This window comes from Strix uralensis, unplaced genomic scaffold (assembly GCF_047716275.1).
Source record: "Strix uralensis isolate ZFMK-TIS-50842 unplaced genomic scaffold, bStrUra1 scaffold_37, whole genome shotgun sequence".
NCBI classification, from domain to species: domain Eukaryota; kingdom Metazoa; phylum Chordata; class Aves; order Strigiformes; family Strigidae; genus Strix; species Strix uralensis.
Window position 1 is genome coordinate 1,136,645 of NW_027436711.1, and position 21,694 is coordinate 1,158,338.

Sequence of the window (21,694 nt, forward strand, 5' to 3'; positions counted from 1 at the left end):
TTCAGACGAAAGAAAGCACAGAGCCCCAGATTTTATGTTGTCCTGGAGAGCTTGCAGAGCACTGGGGAAAGGCAGGCAGAGAATTCCCTGCTAGCACCTTCTCTGTGCCTGTTCACATTACTTCGCAGAATCGCTTTTGTGCAGAAAACAGTAACACTTGTTCAGAACGAAAGAAAGCACAGAGCCGCAGATTTGCTGTTGTCCTGGAGAGCTTGCAGAGCACTGGGGAAAGGCAGGCAGAGAATTCCGTGCTAGCACGTTCTCTGTGCCTGGGAAACAGAAGTGTTCACATTGCTTCGCAGAATCGCTTTTGTGCAGAAAACAGTAACACTTGTTCAGAACGAAAGAAAGCACAGAGCCCCAGATTTTATGTTGTCCTGGAGAGCTTGCAGAGCACTGGGGAAAGGCAGGCAGAGAATTCCCTGCTAGCACCTTCTCTGTGCCTGTTCACATTGCTTCGCAGAATCGCTTTTGTGCAGAAAACAGTAACACTTGTTCAGACGAAAGAAAGCACAGAGCACCAGATTTTATGTTGTCCTGGAGAGCTTGCAGAGCACTGGGGAAAGGCAGGCAGAGAATTCCCTGCTAGCACCTTCTATGTGCCTGGGAAACAGAAGTGTTCACATTGCTTCGCAGAATCGCTTTTGTGCAGAAAACAGTAACACTTGTTCAGAAGGAAAGAAAGCACAGAGCCCCAGATTTTATGTTGTGCTGGAGAGCTTGCAGAGTACTGGGGAAAAGCAGGCAGAGAATTCCCTGCTAGCACCTTCTCTGTGCCTGGGAAACAGAAGTGTTCACATTGCTTCGCAGAATCGCTTTTGTGCAGAAAACAGTAACACTTGTTCAGAACGAAAGAAAGCACAGAGCCCCAGATTTTATGTTGTCCTGGAGAGCTTGCAGAGCACTGGGGAAAGGCAGGCAGAGAATTCCCTGCTAGCACCTTCTCTGTGCCTGTTCACATTGCTTCGCAGAATCGCTTTTGTGCAGAAAACAGTAACACTTGTTCAGAACGAAAGAAAGCACAGAGCCGCAGATTTGCTGTTGTCCTGGAGAGCTTGCAGAGCACTGGGGAAAGGCAGGAAGAGAATTCCCTGCTAGCACGTTCTCTGTGCCTGGGAAACAGAAGTGTTCACATTGCTTCGCAGAATCGCTTTTGTGCAGAAAACAGTAACACTTGTTCAGAACGAAAGAAAGCACAGAGCCCCAGATTTTATGTTGTCCTGGAGAGCTTGCAGAGCACTGGGGAAAGGCAGGCAGAGAATTCCCTCCTAGCACCTTCTCTGTGCCTGTTCCCATTGCTTCGCAGAATCGCTTTTGTGCAGAAAACAGTAACACTTGTTCAGAACGAAAGAAAGCACAGAGCCCCAGATTTTATGTTGTCCTGGAGAGCTTGCAGAGCACTGGGGAAAGGCAGGCAGAGAATTCCCTGCTAGCACCTTCTCTGTGCCTGGGAAGCAGAAGTGTTCACATTGCTTCGCAGAATCACTTTTCTGCAGAAAACAGTAACACTTGTTCAGAACGAAAGAAAGCACAGAGCCCCAGATTTTATGTTGTCCTGGAGAGCTTGCAGAGCACTGGGGAAAGGCAGGCAGAGAATTCCCTGCTAGCACCTTCTCTGTGCCTGGGAAGCAGAAGTCTTCACATTGCTTCGCAGAATCGCTTTTGTGCAGAAAACAGTAACACTTGTTCAGAACAAAAGAAAGCACAGAGCCCCAGATTTTATGTTGTCCTGGAGAGCTTGCAGAGCACTGGGGAAAGGCAGGCAGAGAATTCCGTGCTAGCACGTTCTCTGTGCCTGGGAAACAGAAGTGTTCACATTGCTTCGCAGAATCGCTTTTGTGCAGAAAACAGTAACACTTGTTCAGAACGAAAGAAAGCACAGAGCCCCATATTTTATGTTGTGCTGGAGAGCTTGCAGAGTACTGGGGAAAAGCAGGCAGAGAATTCCCTGCTAGCACCTTCTCTGTGCCTGGGAAGCAGAAGTGTTCACATTACTTGGCAGAATTGCTTTTGTGCAGATAACAGTAACACTTTTTCAGAACAAAAGAAAGCACAGAGCCCCAGAATTTATGTTGTCCTGGAGAGCTTGCAGAGCACTGGGGAAAAGCAGGCAGAGAATTTCCTGCTAGCACCTTCTCTGTGCCTGGGAAACAGAAGTGTTCACATTTCTTAGCAGTATCGCTTTTGTGCAGAAAACAGTAACACTTGTTCAGAAGGAAAGAAAGCACAGAGCCCCAGATTTTATGTTGTCCTGGAGAGCTTGCAGAGTACTGGGGAAAAGCAGGCAGAGAATTCCCTGCTAGCACCTTCTCTGTGCCTGGGAAATAGAAGTGTTCACATTGCTTCGCAGAATCGCTTTTGTGCAGAAAACAGTAACACTTGTTCAGACGAAAGAAAGCACAGAGCCCCAGATTTTATGTTGTCCTGGAGAGCTTGCAGAGCACTGGGGAAAGGCAGGCAGAGAATTCCCTGCTAGCACCTTCTCTGTGCCTGTTCACATTACTTCGCAGAATCGCTTTTGTGCAGAAAACAGTAACACTTGTTCAGAACGAAAGAAAGCACAGAGCCGCAGATTTGCTGTTGTCCTGGAGAGCTTGCAGAGCACTGGGGAAAGGCAGGCAGAGAATTCCGTGCTAGCACGTTCTCTGTGCCTGGGAAACAGAAGTGTTCACATTGCTTCGCAGAATCGCTTTTGTGCAGAAAACAGTAACACTTGTTCAGAACGAAAGAAAGCACAGAGCCCCAGATTTTATGTTGTCCTGGAGAGCTTGCAGAGCACTGGGGAAAGGCAGGCAGAGAATTCCCTGCTAGCACCTTCTCTGTGCCTGTTCACATTGCTTCGCAGAATCGCTTTTGTGCAGAAAACAGTAACACTTGTTCAGACGAAAGAAAGCACAGAGCACCAGATTTTATGTTGTCCTGGAGAGCTTGCAGAGCACTGGGGAAAGGCAGGCAGAGAATTCCCTGCTAGCACCTTCTATGTGCCTGGGAAACAGAAGTGTTCACATTGCTTCGCAGAATCGCTTTTGTGCAGAAAACAGTAACACTTGTTCAGAACAAAAGAAAGCACAGAGCCCCAGATTTTATGTTGTGCTGGACAGCTTGCAGAGCACTGGGGAAAAGCAGGCAGAGAATTCCCTGCTAGCACCTTCTCTGTGCCTGGGAAACAGAAGTGTTCACATTGCTTCGCAGAATCGCTTTTGTGCAGAAAACAGTAACACTTGTTCAGAACGAAAGAAAGCACAGAGCCCCAGATTTTATGTTGTCCTGGAGAGCTTGCAGAGCACTGGGGAAAGGCAGGCAGAGAATTCCCTGCTAGCACCTTCTCTGTGCCTGTTCACATTGCTTCGCAGAATCGCTTTTGTGCAGAAAACAGTAACACTTGTTGAGACGAAAGAAAGCACAGAGCCCCAGATTTTATGTTGTCCTGGAGAGCTTGCAGAGCACTGGGGAAAGGCAGGCAGAGAATTCCCTGCTAGCACCTTCTATGTGCCTGGGAAGCAGAAGTGTTCACATTGCTTCGCAGAATCACTTTTCTGCAGAAAACAGTAACACTTGTTCAGAACGAAAGAAAGCACAGAGCCCCAGATTTTATGTTGTCCTGGAGAGCTTGCAGAGCACTGGGGAAAGGCAGGCAGAGAATTCCCTGCTAGCACCTTCTCTGTGCCTGGGAAGCAGAAGTCTTCACATTGCTTCGCAGAATCGCTTTTGTGCAGAAAACAATAACACTTGTTCAGAACAAAAGAAAGCACAGAGCCCCAGATTCTATGTTGTCCTGGAGAGCTTGCAGAGCACTGGGGAAAGGCAGGCAGAGAATTCCCTGCTAGCACGTTCTCTGTGCCTGGGAAACAGAAGTGTTCACATTGCTTCGCAGAATCGCTTTTGTGCAGAAAACAGTAACAGTTGTTGAGACGAAAGAAAGCACAGAGCCCCAGATTTTATGTTGTCCTGGAGAGCTTGCAGAGCACTGGGGAAAGGCAGGCAGAGAATTCCCTGCTAGCACCTTCTATGTGACTAGGAAGCAGAAGTGTTCCCATTGCTTCGCAGAATCGCTTTTGTGCAGAAAACAGTAACACTTGTTCAGAACGAAAGAAAGCACAGAGCCCCAGATTTTATGTTGTCCTGGAGAGCTTGCAGAGCACTGGGGAAAGGCAGGCAGAGAATTCCCTGCTAGCACCTTCTCTGTGCCTGTTCACATTACTTCGCAGAATCGCTTTTGTGCAGAAAACAGTAACACTTGTTCAGAACGAAAGAAAGCACAAAGCCCCAGATTTTATGTTGTCCTGGAGAGCTTGCAGAGCACTGGGGAAAAGCAGGCAGAGAATTACCTGCTAGCACCTTCTCTGTGCCTGGGAAACAGAAGTGTTCACATTTCTTAGCAGTATCGCATTTGTGCAGAAAACAGTAACACTTGTTCAGAACGAAAGAAAGCACAGAGCCCCAGATTTTATGTTGTCCTGGAGAGCTTGCAGAGCACTGGGGAAAGGCAGGCAGAGAATTCCCTGCTAGCACCTTCTCTGTGCCTGGGAAGCAGAAGTCTTCACATTGCTTCGCAGAATCGCTCTTGTGCAGAAAACAGTAACACTTGTTCAGAACGAAAGAAAGCACAGAGCCCCAGATTTTATGTTGTCCTGGAGAGCTTGCAGAGCACTGGGGAAAGGCAGGCAGAGAATTCCGTGCTAGCACGTTCTCTGTGCCTGGGAAACAGAAGTGTTCACATTGCTTCGCAGAATCGCTTTTGTGCAGAAAACAGTAACACTTGTTCAGAACGAAAGAAAGCACAGAGCCCCAGATTTTATGTTGTCCTGGAGAGCTTGCAGAGCACTGGGGAAAGGCAGGCAGAGAATTCCCTGCTAGCACCTTCTCTGTGCCTGTTCATATTGCTTCGCAGAATCGCTTTTGTGCAGAAAACAGTAACACTTGTTCAGACGAAAGAAAGCACAGAGCACCAGATTTTATGTTGTCCTGGAGAGCTTGCAGAGCACTGGGGAAAGGCAGGCAGAGAATTCCCTGCTAGCACCTTCTATGTGCCTGGGAAACAGAAGTGTTCACATTGCTTCGCAGAATCGCTTTTGTGCAGAAAACAGTAACACTTGTTCAGAACAAAAGAAAGCACAGAGCCCCAGATTTTATGTTGTGCTGGACAGCTTGCAGAGCACTGGGGAAAAGCAGGCAGAGAATTCCCTGCTAGCACCTTCTCTGTGCCTGGGAAACAGAAGTGTTCACATTGCTTCGCAGAATCGCTTTTGTGCAGAAAACAGTAACACTTGTTCAGAACGAAAGAAAGCACAGAGCCCCAGATTTTATGTTGTCCTGGAGAGCTTGCAGAGCACTGGGGAAAGGCAAGCAGAGAATTCCCTGCTAGCACCTTCTCTGTGCCTGTTCACATTGCTTCGCAGAATCGCTTTTGTGCAGAAAACAGTAACACTTGTTGAGACGAAAGAAAGCACAGAGCCCCAGATTTTATGTTGTCCTGGAGAGCTTGCAGAGCACTGGGGAAAGGCAGGCAGAGAATTCCCTGCTAGCACCTTCTATGTGCCTGGGAAGCAGAAGTGTTCACATTGCTTCGCAGAATCACTTTTCTGCAGAAAACAGTAACACTTGTTCAGAACGAAAGAAAGCACAGAGCCCCAGATTTTATGTTGTCCTGGAGAGCTTGCAGAGCACTGGGGAAAGGCAGGCAGAGAATTCCCTGCTAGCACCTTCTCTGTGCCTGGGAAGCAGAAGTCTTCACATTGCTTCGCAGAATCGCTTTTGTGCAGAAAACAATAACACTTGTTCAGAACAAAAGAAAGCACAGAGCCCCAGATTTTATGTTGTCCTGGAGAGCTTGCAGAGCACTGGGGAAAGGCAGGCAGAGAATTCCCTGCTAGCACGTTCTCTGTGCCTGGGAAACAGAAGTGTTCACATTGCTTGGCAGAATCGCTTTTGTGCAGAAAACAGTAACACTTGTTCAGACGAAAGAAAGCACAGAGCCCCAGATTTTATGTTGTCCTGGAGAGCTTGCAGAGCACTGGGGAAAGGCAGGCAGAGAATTCCGTGCTAGCACGTTCTCTGTGCCTGGGAAACAGAAGTGTTCACATTGCTTCGCAGAATCGCTTTTGTGCAGAAAACAGTAACAGTTGTTGAGACGAAAGAAAGCACAGAGCCCCAGATTTTATGTTGTCCTGGAGAGCTTGCAGAGCACTGGGGAAAGGCAGGCAGAGAATTCCCTGCTAGCACCTTCTATGTGACTAGGAAGCAGAAGTGTTCCCATTGCTTCGCAGAATCGCTTTTGTGCAGAAAACAGTAACACTTGTTCAGAACGAAAGAAAGCACAGAGCCCCAGATTTTATGTTGTCCTGGAGAGCTTGCAGAGCACTGGGGAAAGGCAGGCAGAGAATTCCCTGCTAGCACCTTCTCTGTGCCTGTTCACATTACTTCGCAGAATCGCTTTTGTGCAGAAAACAGTAACACTTGTTCAGAACGAAAGAAAGCACAGAGCCCCAGATTTTATGTTGTCCTGGAGAGCTTGCAGAGCACTGGGGAAAAGCAGGCAGAGAATTACCTGCTAGCACCTTCTCTGTGCCTGGGAAACAGAAGTGTTCACATTTCTTAGCAGTATCGCATTTGTGCAGAAAACAGTAACACTTGTTCAGAACGAAAGAAAGCACAGAGCCCCAGATTTTATGTTGTCCTGGAGAGCTTGCAGAGCACTGGGGAAAGGCAGGCAGAGAATTCCCTGCTAGCACCTTCTCTGTGCCTGGGAAGCAGAAGTCTTCACATTGCTTCGCAGAATCGCTCTTGTGCAGAAAACAGTAACACTTGTTCAGAACAAAAGAAAGCACAGAGCCCCAGATTTTATGTTGTCCTGGAGAGCTTGCAGAGCACTGGGGAAAGGCAGGCAGAGAATTCCCTGCTAGCACCTTCTCTGTGCCTGGGAAGCAGAAGTCTTCACATTGCTTCGCAGAATCGCTTTTGTGCAGAAAACACTAACACTTGTTCAGAACAAAAGAAAGCACAGAGCCCCAGATTCTATGTTGTCCTGGAGAGCTTGCAGAGCACTGGGGAAAGGCAGGCTGAGAATTCCCTGCTAGCACCTTCTCTGTGCCTGGGAAGCAGAAGTGTTCACATTGCTTGGCAGAATCGCTTTTTCTGCAGACAACAATAACACTTTTTCAGAACAAAAGAAAGCACAGAGCCCCAGATTTTATGTTGTCCTGGAGAGCTTGCAGAGCACTGGGGAAAAGCAGGCAGAGAATTCCCTGCTACCACCTTCTCTGTGCCTGGGAAGCAGAAGTGTTCACATTGCTTCGCAGAATCGCTTTTGTGCAGAAAACAGTAACACTTGTTCAGTACGAAAGAAAGCACAGAGCCCCAGATTTTATGTTGTCCTGGAGAGCTTGCAGAGCACTGGGGAAAAGCAGGCAGAGAATTCCCTGCTAGCACCTTCTCTGTGCCTGGGAAACAGAAGTGTTCCCATTGCTTCGCAGAATCGCTTTTGTGCAGAAAACAGTAACACTTGTTCAGAACGAAAGAAAGCACAGAGCCCCAGATTTTATGTTGTCCTGGAGAGCTTGCAGAGCACTGGGGAAAGGCAGGCAGAGAATTCCCTGCTAGCACCTTCTCTGTGCCTGTTCACATTGCTTCGCAGAATCGCTTTTGTGCAGAAAACAGTAACACTTGTTCAGAACGAAAGAATGCACAGAGCCCCAGATTTTATGTTGTGCTGGAGAGCTTGCAGAGCACTGGGGAAAAGCAGGCAGAGAATTCCCTGCTAGCACCTTCTCTGTGCCTGGGAAACAGTAGTGTTCACATTGCTTCGCAGAATCGCTTTTGTGCAGAAAACACTAACACTTGTTCAGAACAAAAGAAAGCACAGAGCCCCAGATTTTATGTTGTCCTGGAGAGCTTGCAGAGCACTGGGGAAAAGCAGGCAGAGAATTCCCTGCTAGCACCTTCTCTGTGCCTGGGAAACAGAAGTGTTCCCATTGCTTCGCAGAATCGCTTTTGTGCAGAAAACACTAACACTTGTTCAGAACGAAAGAAAGCACAGAGCCCCAGATTTTATGTTGTCCTGGAGAGCTTGCAGAGCACTGGGGAAAGGCAGGCAGAGAATTCCGTGCTAGCACGTTCTCTGTGCCTGGGAAACAGAATTGTTCACATTGCTTCGCAGAATCGCTTTTGTGCAGAAAACAGTAACACTTGTTGAGACGAAAGAAAGCACAGAGCCCCAGATTTTATGTTGTCCTGGAGAGCTTGCAGAGCACTGGAGAAAGGCAGGCAGAGAATTCCCTGCTAGCACCTTCTCTGTGCCTGGGAAGCAGAAGTCTTCACATTGCTTCGCAGAATCACTTTTATGCAGAAAACAGTAACACTTGTTCAGAACGAAAGAAAGCACAGAGCCCCAGATTTTATGTTGTCCTGGAGAGCTTGCAGAGCACTGGGGAAAGGCAGGCAGAGAATTTCCTGCTAGCACCTTCTCTGTGCCTGGGAAGCAGAAGTCTTCACATTGCTTCGCAGAATCGCTTTTGTGCAGAAAACAGTAACACTTGTTCAGAACGAAAGAAAGCACAGAGCCCCAGATTTTATGTTGTGCTGGAGAGCTTGCAGAGCACTGGGGAAAAGCAGGCAGAGAATTCCCTGCTAGCACCTTCTCTGTGCCTGGGAAACAGAAGTGTTCACATTGCTTCGCAGAATCGCTTTTGTGCAGAAAACACTAACACTTGTTCAGAACAAAAGAAAGCACAGAGCCCCAGATTTTATGTTGTCCTGGAGAGCTTGCAGAGCACTGGGGAAAGGCAGGCAGAGAATTCCCTGCTAGCACGTTCTCTGTGCCTGTTCACATTGCTTCGCAGAATCGCTTTTGTGCAGAAAACAGTAACACTTGTTCAGACGAAAGAAAGCACAGAGCCCCAGATTTTATGTTGTCCTGGAGAGCTTGCAGAGCACTGGGGAAAGGCAGGCAGAGAATTCCCTGCTAGCACCTTCTATGTGACTAGGAAGCAGAAGTGTTCACATTGCTTGGCAGAATCGCTTTTGTGCAGAAAACAGTAACACTTGTTCAGAACGAAAGAAAGCACAGAGCCCCAGATTTTATGTTGTCCTGGAGAGCTTGCAGAGCACTGGGGAAAGGCAGGCAGAGAATTCCCTGCTAGCACGTTCTCTGTGCCTTGGAAACAGAAGTGTTCACATTGCTTCGCAGAATCGCTTTTGTGCAGAAAACAGTAACACTTGTTCAGAACGAAAGAAAGCACAGAGCCCCAGATTTTATGTTGTCCTGGAGAGCTTGCAGAGCACTGGGGAAAGGCAGGCAGAGAATTCCCTGCTAGCACCTTCTCTGTGCCTGTTCACATTGCTTCGCAGAATCGCTTTTGTGCAGAAAACAGTAACACTTGTTGAGACGAAAGAAAGCACAGAGCACCAGATTTATGTTGTCCTGGAGAGCTTGCAGAGCACTGGGGAAAGGCAGGCAGAGAATTCCCTGCTAGCACCTTCTCTGTGCCTGGGAAGCAGAAGTCTTCACATTGCTTCGCAGAATCGCTTTTGTGCAGAAAACACTAACACTTGTTCAGAACAAAAGAAAGCACAGAGCCCCAGATTCTATGTTGTCCTGGAGAGCTTGCAGAGCACTGGGGAAAGGCAGGCAGAGAATTTCCTGCTAGCACCTTCTCTGTGCCTGGGAAGCAGAAGTGTTCACATTGCTTGGCAGAATCGCTTTTTCTGCAGACAACAGTAACACTTTTTCAGAACAAAAGAAAGCACAGAGCCCCAGATTTTATGTTGTCCTGGAGAGCTTGCAGAGCACTGGGGAAAAGCAGGCAGAGAATTCCCTGCTAGCACCTTCTCTGTGCCTGGGAAGCAGAAGTGTTCACATTGCTTGGCAGAATCGCTTTTTCTGCAGACAACAGTAACACTTTTTCAGAACAAAAGAAAGCACAGAGCCCCAGATTTTATGTTGTCCTGGAGAGCTTGCAGAGCACTGAGGAAAAGCAGGCAGAGAATTCCCTGCTAGCACCTTCTCTGTGTCTGGGAAGCAGAAGTGTTCACATTGCTTCGCAGAATCGCTTTTGTGCAGAAAACAGTAACACTTGTTCAGAACGAAAGAAAGCACAGAGCCCCAGATTTTATGTTGTCCTGGAGAGCTTGCAGAGCACTGGGGAAAAGCAGGCAGAGAATTCCCTGCTAGCACCTTCTCTGTGCCTGGGAAACAGAAGTGTTCCCATTGCTTCGCAGAATCGCTTTTGTGCAGAAAACAGTAACACTTGTTCAGAACGAAAGAAAGCACAGAGCCCCAGATTTTATGTTGTCCTGGAGAGCTTGCAGAGCACTGGGGAAAGGCAGGCAGAGAATTCCCTGCTAGCACCTTCTCTGTGCCTGTTCACATTGCTTCGCAGAATCGCTTTTGTGCAGAAAACAGTAACACTTGTTCAGAACGAAAGAAAGCACAGAGCCCCAGATTTTATGTTGTCCTGGAGAGCTTGCAGAGCACTGGGGAAAAGCAGGCAGAGAATTCCCTGCTAGCACGTTCTCTGTGCCTGGGAAACAGAAGTGTTCCCATTGCTTCGCAGAATCGCTTTTGTGCAGAAAACAGTAACACTTGTTCAGAACGAAAGAAAGCACAGAGCCCCAGATTTTATGTTGTCCTGGAGAGCTTGCAGAGCACTGGGGAAAGGCAGGCAGAGAATTCCCTGCTAGCACGTTCTCTGTGCCTGTTCACATTGCTTCGCAGAATCGCTTTTGTGCAGAAAACAGTAACACTTGTTGAGACGAAAGAAAGCACAGAGCCCCAGATTTTATGTTGTCCTGGAGAGCTTGCAGAGCACTGGGGAAAGGCAGGCAGAGAATTCCCTGCTAGCACCTTCTCTGTGCCTGGGAAGCAGAAGTCTTCACATTGCTTCGCAGAATCGCTTTTGTGCAGAAAACAGTAACACTTGTTCAGATCGAAAGAAAGCACAGAGCCCCAGATTTTATGTTGTGCTGGAGAGCTTGCAGAGCACTGGGGAAAAGCAGGCAGAGAATTCCCTGCTAGCACCTTCTCTGTGCCTGGGAAACAGAAGTGTTCACATTGCTTCGCAGAATCGCTTTTGTGCAGAAAACAGTAACACTTGTTCAGACGAAAGAAAGCACAGAGCCCCAGATTTTATGTTGTCCTGGAGAGCTTGCAGAGCACTGGGGAAAGGCAGGCAGAGAATTCCCTGCTAGCACCTTCTATGTGACTGGGAAGCAGAAGTGTTCACATTGCTTCGCAGAATCACTTTTGTGCAGAAAACAGTAACACTTGTTCAGAACGAAAGAAAGCACAGAGCCCCAGATTTTATGTTGTCCTGGAGAGCTTGCAGAGCACTGGGGAAAGGCAGGCAGAGAATTCCCTGCTAGCACCTTCTCTGTGCCTGTTCACATTACTTCGCAGAATCGCTTTTGTGCAGAAAACAGTAACACTTGTTCAGAACAAAAGAAAGCACAGAGCCCCAGATTTTATGTTGTCCTGGAGAGCTTGCAGAGCACTGGGGAAAGGCAGGCAGAGAATTCCCTGCTAGCACCTTCTCTGTGCCTGGGATTCAGAAGTGTTCCCATTGCTTCGCAGAATCGCTTTTGTGCAGAAAACAGTAACACTTGTTCAGAACGAAAGAAAGCACAGAGCCCCAGATTTTATGTTGTCCTGGAGAGCTTGCAGAGCACTGGGGAAAGGCAGGCAGAGAATTCCCTGCTAGCACCTTCTCTGTGCCTGTTCACATTGCTTCGCAGAATCGCTTTTGTGCAGAAAACAGTAACACTTGTTCAGAACGAAAGAATGCACAGAGCCCCAGATTTTATGTTGTGCTGGAGAGCTTGCAGAGCACTGGGGAAAAGCAGGCAGAGAATTCCCTGCTAGCACCTTCTCTGTGCCTGGGAAACAGAAGTGTTCACATTGCTTCGCAGAATTGCTTTTGTGCAGAAAACACTAACACTTGTTCAGAACGAAAGAAAGCACAGAGCCCCAGATTTTATGTTGTCCTGGAGAGCTTGCAGAGCACTGGGGAAAAGCAGGCAGAGAATTCCCTGCTAGCACGTTCTCTGTGCCTGTTCACATTGCTTCGCAGAATCGCTTTTGTGCAGAAAACAGTAACACTTGTTGAGACGAAAGAAAGCACAGAGCCGCAGATTTTATGTTGTCCTGGAGAGCTTGCAGAGCACTGGGGAAAGGCAGGCAGAGAATTCCCTGCTAGCACCTTCTCTGTGCCTGGGAAGCAGAAGTCTTCACATTGCTTCGCAGAATCGCTTTTGTGCAGAAAACAGTAACACTTGTTCAGAACGAAAGAAAGCACAGAGCCCCAGATTTTATGTTGTGCTGGAGAGCTTGCAGAGCACTGGGGAAAAGCAGGCAGAGAATTCCCTGCTAGCACCTTCTCTGTGCCTGGGAAACAGAAGTGTTCCCATTGCTTCGCAGAATCGCTTTTGTGCAGAAAACAGTAACACTTGTTCAGACGAAAGAAAGCACAGAGCCCCAGATTTTATGTTGTCCTGGAGAGCTTGCAGAGCACTGGGGAAAGGCAGGCAGAGAATTCCCTGCTAGCACCTTCTATGTGACTGGGAAGCAGAAGTGTTCACATTGCTTCGCAGAATCACTTTTGTGCAGAAAACAGTAACACTTGTTCAGAACGAAAGAAAGCACAGAGCCCCAGATTTTATGTTGTCCTGGAGAGCTTGCAGAGCACTGGGGAAAGGCAGGCAGAGAATTCCCTGCTAGCACCTTCTCTGTGCCTGTTCACATTGCTTCGCAGAATCGCTTTTGTGCAGAAAACAGTAACACTTGTTCAGAACGAAAGAAAGCACAGAGCCCCAGATTTTATGTTGTCCTGGAGAGCTTGCAGAGCACTGGGGAAAAGCAGGCAGAGAATTCCCTGCTAGCACGTTCTCTGTGCCTGGGAAACAGAAGTGTTCACATTGCTTCGCAGAATCGCTTTTGTGCAGAAAACAGTAACACTTGTTCAGAACGAAAGAAAGCACAGAGCCCCAGATTTTATGTTGTCCTGGAGAGCTTGCAGAGCACTGGGGAAAGGCAGGCAGAGAATTCCCTGCTAGCACCTTCTCTGTGCCTGTTCACATTGCTTCGCAGAATCGCTTTTGTGCAGAAAACAGTAACACTTGTTCAGAACGAAAGAAAGCACAGAGCCCCAGATTTTATGTTGTCCTGGAGAGCTTGCAGAGCACTGGGGAAAGGCAGGCAGAGAATTCCCTGCTAGCACCTTCTCTGTGCCTGGGATTCAGAAGTGTTCCCATTGCTTCGCAGAATCGCTTTTGTGCAGAAAACAGTAACACTTGTTCAGAACGAAAGAAAGCACAGAGCCCCAGATTTTATGTTGTCCTGGAGAGCTTGCAGAGCACTGGGGAAAGGCAGGCAGAGAATTCCCTGCTAGCACCTTCTCTGTGCCTGTTCACATTGCTTCGCAGAATCGCTTTTGTGCAGAAAACAGTAACACTTGTTCAGAACGAAAGAATGCACAGAGCCCCAGATTTTATGTTGTGCTGGAGAGCTTGCAGAGCACTGGGGAAAAGCAGGCAGAGAATTCCCTGCTAGCACCTTCTCTGTGCCTGGGAAACAGAAGTGTTCACATTGCTTCGCAGAATTGCTTTTGTGCAGAAAACACTAACACTTGTTCAGAACGAAAGAAAGCACAGAGCCCCAGATTTTATGTTGTCCTGGAGAGCTTGCAGAGCACTGGGGAAAAGCAGGCAGAGAATTCCCTGCTAGCACGTTCTCTGTGCCTGTTCACATTGCTTCGCAGAATCGCTTTTGTGCAGAAAACAGTAACACTTGTTGAGACGAAAGAAAGCACAGAGCCCCAGATTTTATGTTGTCCTGGAGAGCTTGCAGAGCACTGGGGAAAGGCAGGCAGAGAATTCCCTGCTAGCACCTTCTCTGTGCCTGGGAAGCAGAAGTCTTCACATTGCTTCGCAGAATCGCTTTTGTGCAGAAAACAGTAACACTTGTTCAGAACGAAAGAAAGCACAGAGCCCCAGATTTTATGTTGTGCTGGAGAGCTTGCAGAGCACTGGGGAAAAGCAGGCAGAGAATTCCCTGCTAGCACCTTCTCTGTGCCTGGGAAACAGAAGTGTTCCCATTGCTTCGCAGAATCGCTTTTGTGCAGAAAACAGTAACACTTGTTCAGACGAAAGAAAGCACAGAGCCCCAGATTTTATGTTGTCCTGGAGAGCTTGCAGAGCACTGGGGAAAGGCAGGCAGAGAATTCCCTGCTAGCACCTTCTATGTGACTGGGAAGCAGAAGTGTTCACATTGCTTCGCAGAATCACTTTTGTGCAGAAAACAGTAACACTTGTTCAGAACGAAAGAAAGCACAGAGCCCCAGATTTTATGTTGTCCTGGAGAGCTTGCAGAGCACTGGGGAAAGGCAGGCAGAGAATTCCCTGCTAGCACCTTCTCTGTGCCTGTTCACATTGCTTCGCAGAATCGCTTTTGTGCAGAAAACAGTAACACTTGTTCAGAACGAAAGAAAGCACAGAGCCCCAGATTTTATGTTGTCCTGGAGAGCTTGCAGAGCACTGGGGAAAAGCAGGCAGAGAATTCCCTGCTAGCACGTTCTCTGTGCCTGGGAAACAGAAGTGTTCACATTGCTTCGCAGAATCGCTTTTGTGCAGAAAACAGTAACACTTGTTCAGAACGAAAGAAAGCACAGAGCCCCAGATTTTATGTTGTCCTGGAGAGCTTGCAGAGCACTGGGGAAAGGCAGGCAGAGAATTCCCTGCTAGCACCTTCTCTGTGCCTGTTCACATTGCTTCGCAGAATCGCTTTTGTGCAGAAAACAGTAACACTTGTTCAGAACGAAAGAATGCACAGAGCCCCAGATTTTATGTTGTGCTGGAGAGCTTGCAGAGCACTGGGGAAAAGCAGGCAGAGAATTCCTTGCTAGCACCTTCTCTGTGCCTGGGAAACAGAAGTGTTCACATTGCTTCGCAGAATTGCTTTTGTGCAGAAAACACTAACACTTGTTCAGAACGAAAGAAAGCACAGAGCCCCAGATTTTATGTTGTCCTGGAGAGCTTGCAGAGCACTGGGGAAAAGCAGGCAGAGAATTCCCTGCTAGCACGTTCTCTGTGCCTGTTCACATTGCTTCGCAGAATCGCTTTTGTGCAGAAAACAGTAACACTTGTTGAGACGAAAGAAAGCACAGAGCCCCAGATTTTATGTTGTCCTGGAGAGCTTGCAGAGCACTGGGGAAAGGCAGGCAGAGAATTCCCTGCTAGCACCTTCTCTGTGCCTGGGAAGCAGAAGTCTTCACATTGCTTCGCAGAATCGCTTTTGTGCAGAAAACAGTAACACTTGTTCAGAACGAAAGAAAGCACAGAGCCCCAGATTTTATGTTGTGCTGGAGAGCTTGCAGAGCACTGGGGAAAAGCAGGCAGAGAATTCCCTGCTAGCACCTTCTCTGTGCCTGGGAAACAGAAGTGTTCCCATTGCTTCGCAGAATCGCTTTTGTGCAGAAAACAGTAACACTTGTTCAGACGAAAGAAAGCACAGAGCCCCAGATTTTATGTTGTCCTGGAGAGCTTGCAGAGCACTGGGGAAAGGCAGGCAGAGAATTCCCTGCTAGCACCTTCTATGTGACTGGGAAGCAGAAGTGTTCACATTGCTTCGCAGAATCACTTTTGTGCAGAAAACAGTAACACTTGTTCAGAACGAAAGAAAGCACAGAGCCCCAGATTTTATGTTGTCCTTGAGAGCTTGCAGAGCACTGGGGAAAGGCAGGCAGAGAATTCCCTGCTAGCACCTTCTCTGTGCCTGTTCACATTACTTCGCAGAATCGCTTTTGTGCAGAAAACAGTAACACTTGTTCAGAACGAAAGAAAGCACAGAGCCCCAGATTTTATGTTGTCCTGGAGAGCTTGCAGAGCACTGGGGAAAGGCAGGCAGAGAATTCCCTGCTAGCACCTTCTCTGTGCCTGGGATTCAGAAGTGTTCCCATTGCTTCGCAGAATCGCTTTTGTGCAGAAAACAGTAACACTTGTTCAGAACGAAAGAAAGCACAGAGCCCCAGATTTTATGTTGTCCTGGAGAGCTTGCAGAGCACTGGGGAAAGGCAGGCAGAGAATTCCCTGCTAGCACCTTCTCTGTGCCTGTTCACATTGCTTCGCAGAATCGCTTTTGTGCAGAAAACAGTAACACTTGTTCAGAACGAAAGAATGCACAGAGCCCCAGATTTTATGTTGTGCTGGAGAGCTTGCAGAGCACTGGGGAAAAGCAGGCAGAGAATTCCCTGCTAGCACCTTCTCTGTGCCTGGGAAACAGAAGTGTTCACATTGCTTCGCAGAATTGCTTTTGTGCAGAAAACACTAACACTTGTTCAGAACGAAAGAAAGCACAGAGCCCCAGATTTTATGTTGTCCTGGAGAGCTTGCAGAGCACTGGGGAAAAGCAGGCAGAGAATTCCCTGCTAGCACGTTCTCTGTGCCTGTTCACATTGCTTCGCAGAATCGCTTTTGTGCAGAAAACAGTAACACTTGTTGAGACGAAAGAAAGCACAGAGCCCCAGATTTTATGTTGTCCTGGAGAGCTTGCAGAGCACTGGGGAAAGGCAGGCAGAGAATTCCCTGCTAGCACCTTCTCTGTGCCTGGGAAGCAGAAGTCTTCACATTGCTTCGCAGAATCGCTTTTGTGCAGAAAACAGTAACACTTGTTCAGAACGAAAGAAAGCACAGAGCCCCAGATTTTATGTTGTGCTGGAGAGCTTGCAGAGCACTGGGGAAAAGCAGGCAGAGAATTCCCTGCTAGCACCTTCTCTGTGCCTGGGAAACAGAAGTGTTCCCATTGCTTCGCAGAATCGCTTTTGTGCAGAAAACAGTAACACTTGTTCAGACGAAAGAAAGCACAGAGCCCCAGATTTTATGTTGTCCTGGAGAGCTTGCAGAGCACTGGGGAAAGGCAGGCAGAGAATTCCCTGCTAGCACCTTCTATGTGACTGGGAAGCAGAAGTGTTCACATTGCTTCGCAGAATCACTTTTGTGCAGAAAACAGTAACACTTGTTCAGAACGAAAGAAAGCACAGAGCCCCAGATTTTATGTTGTCCTGGAGAGCTTGCAGAGCACTGGGGAAAGGCAGGCAGAGAATTCCCTGCTAGCACCTTCTCTGTGCCTGTTCACATTACTTCGCAGAATCGCTTTTGTGCAGAAAACAGTAACACTTGTGCAGAACGAAAGAAAGCACAGAGCCCCAGATTTTATGTTTTCCTGGAGAGCTTGCAGAGCACTGGGGAAAGGCAGGCAGAGAATTCCCTGGTAGCACCTTCTCTGTGCCTGGGAAAGAGAAGTGTTCCCATTGCTTCGCAGAATCGCTTTTGTGCAGAAAACAGTAACACTTGTTCAGAACGAAAGAAAGCACAGAGCCCCAGATTTTATGTTGTCCTGGAGAGCTTGCAGAGCACTGGGGAAAGGCAGGCAGAGAATTCCCTGCTAGCACCTTCTCTGTGCCTGTTCACATTGCTTCGCAGAATCGCTTTTGTGCAGAAAACAGTAATACTTGTTGAGACGAAAGAAAGCACAGAGCCCCAGATTTTATGTTGTCCTGGAGAGCTTGCAGAGCACTGGGGAAAGGCAGGCAGAGAATTCCCTGCTAGCACCTTCTCTGTGCCTGGGAAGCAGAAGTCTTCACATTGCTTCGCAGAATCGCTTTTTTGCAGAAAACACTAACACTTGTTCAGAACAAAAGAAAGCACAGAGCCCCAGATTTTATGTTGTCCTGGAGAGCTTGCAGAGCACTGGGGAAAGGCAGGCAGAGAATTCCCTGCTAGCACCTTCTCTGTGCCTGTTCACATTGCTTCGCAGAATCGCTTTTGTGCAGAAAACAGTAACACTTGTTCAGAACGAAAGAAAGCACAGAGCCCCAGATTTTATGTTGTCCTGGAGAGCTTGCAGAGCACTGGGGAAAAGCAGGCAGAGAATTCCCTGCTAGCACCTTCTCTGTGCCTGGGAAGCACAAGTGTTCACATTGCTTCGCAGAATCGCTTTTGTGCAGACAACAGTAACACTTGTTCAGAACGAAAGAAAGCACAGAGCCCCAGATTTTATGTTGTCCTGGAGAGCTTGCAGAGCACTGGGGAAAAGCAGGCAGAGAATTCCCTGCTAGCACCTTCTCTGTGCCTGGGAAACAGAAGTGTTCACATTGCTTCGCAGAATCGCTTTTGTGCAGAAAACAGTAACACTTGTTCAGAACGAAAGAAAGCACAGAGCCCCATATTTTATGTTGTGCTGGAGAGCTTGCAGAGTACTGGGGAAAAGCAGGCAGAGAATTCCCTGCTAGCACCTTCTCTGTGCCTGTTCACATTGCTTCGCAGAATCGCTTTTGTGCAGAAAACAGTAACACTTGTTGAGACGAAAGAAAGCACAGAGCCCCAGATTTTATGTTGTCCTGGAGAGCTTGCAGAGCACTGGGGAAAAGCAGGCAGAGAATTCCCTGCTAGCACCTTCTCTGTGCCTGGGAAACAGAAGTGTTCACATTGCTTCGCAGAATCGCTTTTGTGCAGAAAACAGTAACACTTGTTCAGAACGAAAGAAAGCACAGAGCCCCAGATTTTATGTTGTCCTGGAGAGCTTGCAGAGCACTGGGGAAAGGCAGGCAGAGAATTCCCTGCTAGCACGTTCTCTGTGCCTGGGAAACAGAAGTGTTCACATTGCTTCGCAGAATCGCTTTTGTGCAGAAAACAGTAACACTTGTTCAGAACGAAAGAAAGCACAGAGCCCCAGATTTTATGTTGTCCTGGAGAGCTTGCAGAGCACTGGGGAAAGGCAGGCAGAGAATTCCCTGCTAGCACCTTCTCTGTGCCTGGGAAACAGAAGTGTTCCCATTGCTTCGCAGAATCGCTTTTGTGCAGAAAACACTAACACTTGTTCAGAACGAAAGAAAGCACAGAGCCCCAGATTTTATGTTGTCCTGGAGAGCTTGCAGAGCACTGGGGAAAGGCAGGCAGAGAATTCCGTGCTAGCACGTTCTCTGTGCCTGGGAAAAAGAATTGTTCACATTGCTTCGCAGAATCGCTTTTGTGCAGAAAACAGTAACACTTGTTGAGACGAAAGAAAGCACAGAGCCCCAGATTTTATGTTGTCCTGGAGAGCTTGCAGAACACTGGGGAAAGGCAGGCAGAGAATTCCCTGCTAGCACCTTCTCTGTGCCTGGGAAGCAGAAGTCTTCACATTGCTTCGCAGAATCACTTTTGTGCAGAAAACAGTAACACTTGTTCAGAACGAAAGAAAGCACAGAGCCCCAGATTTTATGTTGTCCTGGAGAGCTTGCAGAGCACTGGGGAAAGGCAGGCAGAGAATTTCCTGCTAGCACCTTCTCTGTGCCTGGGAAGCAGAAGTCTTCACATTGCTTCGCAGAATCGCTTTTGTGCAGAAAACAGTAACACTTGTTCAGACGAAAGAAAGCACAGAGCCCCAGATTTTATGTTGTCCTGGAGAGCTTGCAGAGCACTGGGGAAAGGCAGGCAGAGAATTCCCTGCTAGCACCTTCTATGTGACTAGGAAGCAGAAGTGTTCACATTGCTTGGCAGAATCGCTTTTGTGCAGAAAACAGTAACACTTGTTCAGAACGAAAGAAAGCACAGAGCCCCAGATTTTATGTTGTCCTGGAGAGCTTGCAGAGCACTGGGGAAAGGCAGGCAGAGAATTCCGTGCTAGCACGTTCTCTGTGCCTTGGAAACAGAAGTGTTCACATTGCTTCGCAGAATCGCTTTTGTGCAGAAAACAGTAACACTTGTTCAGAACGAAAGAAAGCACAGAGCCCCAGATTTTATGTTGTCCTGGAGAGCTTGCAGAGCACTGGGGAAAGGCAGGCAGAGAATTCCCTGCTAGCACCTTCTATGTGCCTGGGAAACAGAAGTGTTCACATTGCTTCGCAGAATCGCTTTTGTGCAGAAAACACTAACACTTGTTCAGTACGAAAGAAAGCACAGAGCCCCAGATTTTATGTTGTCCTGGAGAGCTTGCAGAGCACTGGGGAAAAGCAGGCAGAGAATTCCCTGCTAGCACCTTCTCTGTGCCTGGGAAACAGAAGTGTTCCCATTGCTTCGCAGAATCGCTTTTGTGCAGAAAACAGTAACACTTGTTCAGAACGAAAGAAAGCACAGAGCCCCAGATTTTATGTTGTCCTGGAGAGCTTGCACAGTACTGGGGAAAAGCAGGCAGAGAATTCCCTGCTAGCACCTTCTCTGTGCCTGGGAAGCAGAAGTGTTCACATTGCTTCGCAGAATCGCTTTTGTGCAGAAAACAATAACACTTGTTCAGAACAAAAGAAAGCACAGAGCCCCAGATTTGCTGTTGTCCTGGAGAGCTTGCAGAGCACTGGGGAAAGGCAGGCAGAGAATTCCCTGCTAGCACCTTCTCTGTGCCTGGGAAGCAGAAGTGTTCACATTGCTTCGCAGAATCGCTTTTGTGCAGAAAACAGTAACACTTGTTCAGAACAAAAGAAAGCACAGAGCCCCAGATTTTATGTTGTCCTGGAGAGCTTGCAGAGCACTGGGGAAAGGCAGGCAGAGAATTCCCTGCTAGCACCTTCTCTGTGCCTGGGAAGCAGAAGTCTTCACATTGCTTCGCAGAATCGCTTTTGTGCAGAAAACACTAACACTTGTTCAGAACAAAAGAAAGCACAGAGCCCCAGATTTTATGTTGTCCTGGAGAGCTTGCAGAGCACTGGGGAAAGGCAGGCAGAGAATTCCCTGCTAGCACCTTCTCTGTGCCTGTTCACATTGCTTCGCAGAATCGCTTTTGTGCAGAAAACAGTAACACTTGTTCAGAACGAAAGAAAGCACAGAGCCCCAGATTTTATGTTGTCCTGGAGAGCTTGCAGAGCACTGGGGAAAAGCAGGCAGAGAATTCCCTGCTAGCACCTTCTCTGTGCCTGGGAAACAGAAGTGTTCACATTGCTTCGCAGAATCGCTTTTGTGCAGAAAACAGTAACACTTGTTCAGAACGAAAGAAAGCACAGAGCCCCATATTTTATGTTGTGCTGGAGAGCTTGCAGAGTACTGGGGAAAAGCAGGCAGAGAATTCCCTGCTAGCACCTTCTCTGTGCCTGGGAAACAGAAGTGTTCACATTGCTTCGCAGAATCGCTTTTGTGCAGAAAACAGTAACACTTGTTCAGAACGAAAGAAAGCACAGAGCCCCAGATTTTATGTTGTCCTGGAGAGCTTGCAGAGCACTGGGGAAAAGCAGGCAGAGAATTCCCTGCTAGCACCTTCTCTGTGCCTGGGAAAGAGAAGTTTTCCCATTGCTTCGCAGAATCGCTTTTGTGCAGAAAACACTAACACTTGTTCAGAACGAAAGAAAGCACAGAGCCCCAGATTTTATGTTGTCCTGGAGAGCTTGCAGAGCACTGGGGAAAGGCAGGCAGAGAATTCCGTGCTAGCACGTTCTCTGTGCCTGGGAAACTGAAGTGTTCACATTGCTTCGCAGAATCGCTTTTGTGCAGAAAACAGTAACACTTGTTCAGAACGAAAGAAAGCACAGAGCCCCAGATTTTATGTTGTCCTGGAGAGCTTGCAGAGCACTGGGGAAAGGCAGGCAGAGAATTCCCTGCTAGCACCTTCTCTGTGCCTGGGAAACAGAAGTGTTCCCATTGCTTCGCAGAATCGCTTTTGTGCAGAAAACAGTAACACTTGTTCAGAACGAAAGAAAGCACAGAGCCCCAGATTTTATGTTGTCCTGGAGAGCTTGCAGAGCAC